This window comes from Zophobas morio, unplaced genomic scaffold (genome assembly GCF_036711695.1).
Source record: "Zophobas morio isolate AGI-343-1 ecotype UQ-CSIRO unplaced genomic scaffold, CSIRO_AGI_Zmor_V1 ptg000089l, whole genome shotgun sequence".
In the NCBI taxonomy this organism is placed as follows: domain Eukaryota; kingdom Metazoa; phylum Arthropoda; class Insecta; order Coleoptera; family Tenebrionidae; genus Zophobas; species Zophobas morio.
Window position 1 is genome coordinate 264,132 of NW_026972194.1, and position 3,487 is coordinate 267,618.

Consider the following 3,487-nt stretch of genomic DNA (forward strand, 5'->3'; position numbering starts at 1 on the left):
TTGTCACAGATCAAGTATTTGGGTGTCCCATATACCAGAAAAATCCCCTCCTCAACGCAACGTGTCATAGTCTTGGCCGATCCGGCTCGGACGGCGAACAACACGACGTACTTTGTAAAATGGTCGGTTACAACCAAAACGTGGGTGTAACCCTGAGTTGATCTCGGAAACGGTCCTATGAAATCCAAGCTCACTAACTGCCACGGAGCAGTGATAGAAGGTTTACCACCCATTAGACCAGCTGGTGCTTTACGCTCAGTTTTATATCGAGCACACGTGACACAACCGTTCACGAACTTGACCACGTCCGCCTGCATCTTCGGCCAGAAATAACGATGACGTATCTTCCAATAGGTTTTGAAAATACCCACATGACCCGACGCGGGAATCTCATGATGACGTTTGAGGATACAATGATCCTTAGGGACTACCAGTTTCCAATAATCGGACTCCTTCCGTAGCTCAGGAAGACTATTCTTCCCATATTTGTACAGCCGAGAATTTTCCACTCGAAACGACGGATAACTAGCTGGACGATTCGCCACTTTATCCAACATACCAGAGTACCAACGATCTGTTGTCTGAGAATAATCATCTGTTTCGGGAATGACTGCTTCCATAGCATCAGCCATCATCAAGCGATTCGACCATAAAAGGCTAAAATGATTTGTAACGACGGTAAAATGAGTACCCTCTAGCAGTGGCGGCTGGTGCAGGAAGGGCAAACGGGCAATGCCCCACCAAAATGAAAGCACATTTTTAAATCTGAGAATTTCGCGCTATTAATTATTAAAATGCATTTAATTACGAAACCTACGAGTTGCCTATGTTCAGAACACAATCTGACATCATCTCGGCGGGGTATCATACACCTTTGCCCGTCTTGCATGTTGCCAAATTGTGAATATTTTCATTGACCCGTACTTGGCAATTTTCGCGATTATATGCACAAATGCACGATATTGCAACATCTCGGCAGGGCATAGTAATCGCTTCGTCTTAATTATGTACTGCAACTTAAGTACTTAAATGCATATACGATTGCATACACTTTTATAGATTTAGTCATCGATTTTGAAACAAAACGGTCGAGTGAAATTTGCTAACTTCGTCAGTTTTAGTTTTCTGTGCGTTTGCAGTGATTTTAAGAAACTTAAAAAACTGTGTTGTAGAGTTGTCAATAATATCAATATGAATTCGATTGAGAGAATTTTGCGGCTACAATCTGAAAATAAATTAAGCCATGATGAAAAACTATTAATAAAAAACGTTGGACCGCCAAGACCCGATTTGGACATTGCTGTGTCGTCTAAAGTTAAAGACAAACTCGTGCATCGAAAATTTAATAAGACTATGTATCAAAGTGAGTGGTGGTTATGTGGTTGCAACGCCAAAAACGACCTTTTCTGTTTTGTATGTACCCTTATGAATAACGGGATGTTGATAAAGCTTGGACTGAAACCGGAATCACGGATTTAAAACATTTGGGAGAAAAAGTAAAAAAGCATCGCTCGAGTAAAAAACACTTAAATCTCAACGTATCGTTCGCAGTCTTAGGTAAAGTAGACATAAGAAATCAGTTAAATAGTGCTTATAGAGAAAACGTCGAGAAACATAATGATCAGGTAAAACAGAATAGATACATTTTAAGTAAACTGATTGACGGTATAAAATTTTGTGGAATCTTTGAGTTGGCTTTAAGGGGGCATGATGAAACGCATGATTCTACAAATCCGGGAATTTTCAGAGGTTTAATTAATTTAATGGCAGAGCTTGACACTACATTAAAATCTCATATAGAAAAAACGAACAATCGCGTTTTTATGGGTCTTTCAAAAACCATACAAAACGAACTACTTGATTCAATTTATGCTGTTTGTATTAATTTAATCAAAGATGAAATTTTGGAAGCGGACTATATATTTATTTTAGCTGATGAAACTACAGATGTAGCTTCACAGTCGCAGCTGGTTTTTGTCGTTAGATATGAATTGAAAGGTAAAATATTTGAAAGATTTTTAGGATTCATTAATCCAACAGATCACACAGCTGATTGTATTTCTAGTATTATTTTAAATGAGCTCGAAAAACTTGAAATCAATCAAAATCCAAAAAAACTTATATCTCAGTCTTATGATGGTGCTTCGGTTATGAGTGGAAGACAAAATGGGGTACAAGCAAAAATCAAGGAACATTACCCTAAAGCTCAGTTTATTCACTGCTATGCTCACCAGTTGAATTTAATTATAGAAAAGGCGGCATCAGCACACAGCCAAGTAAGAATTTTTTTTTCAAATTTAGAATCATTTTCCTCGTTTTTTTCAAGATCTCCTAAACGTATAAAAATACTTGATGATATCGTTTCTAAAAGATTACCAAGAAATTGTCCGACTAGATGGAACTTTAAGTCACGAATAGTTAATACTGTACATAGTTTTAAAAATGATTTGATTAACTGCTTTCAAATTATAATGGAAGATAAAAATAGTGATAAATTAACAATTGCCAAGGCAAGTAGTTTACGGAAAACATTAGAAGATTATGATTTTAATTTTTGGTTATACTTCTTTCACAGAATCATGCCTAGTACCGAGATACTTTTCAACGAACTTCAAATTCGCGAAATGGACTTAATTAAACTTCAGAAAAACATTACTTCTTTTAAACTTGCCATACAACATGTAACAGATTCTATCGACTACGATTATTACCGAGAAGAAAACGAAGAGGGTGAATCTTCAAAAAAGCGGTCTCGTTTTAATGATAATAAAATTGCAATTGGTAAAGAAATTTGTGACAATATTAAATTTAGTATAAATGATCGATTTTTAGAAGCAGATTATATTACAGCAGCAAATTTGTTTCAGACTAGCTTATTTTCATATTTTCAACTAAATTTTCCATCAAAAGAAGTTGAATTATGTGCTACAAAATATGATTTAAATTTTAATGTGTTAAAAAATGAGTTAAACGTTATTTATAATCATTCCGATTTTTCGACAGCAAATGGTGCCTTAACATTCTTGAAGTTTATGTATGAAAACAATTTATTAGACGTATTTTCAGAAACAAAAAAATTATTGAAAATTATTTGCACATTACCGATGGTGACAAGTGAATGCGAACGATGTTTTTCGACGTTAAAACGTATAAAGACATTTTTACGAAATACAATGTGTCAAGAAAGATTGTGTGCCTTGGCAATGTGTTCAATAGAAAAAAAACTAGTGCAAGAAACCACCAATTTCAATGAACTAGTTATAGAACATTTTGTTCGTAACAAAGAAAGACGTATGGATTTTATATATAGAAATATTAATTTAAAAAATTGAAAAGAATTTAAAGTGGGGGATACCTATTGCATCTACTGGACACGCGATTAACAAAATTTTATTTATATTTCTTATGTCAACAAATTTAAAAGGAACTTTGAGTTTGCCCCATCACCGTTGGGGAAGTCTGGAATTAGGTCCACCTCCTCGTGGTT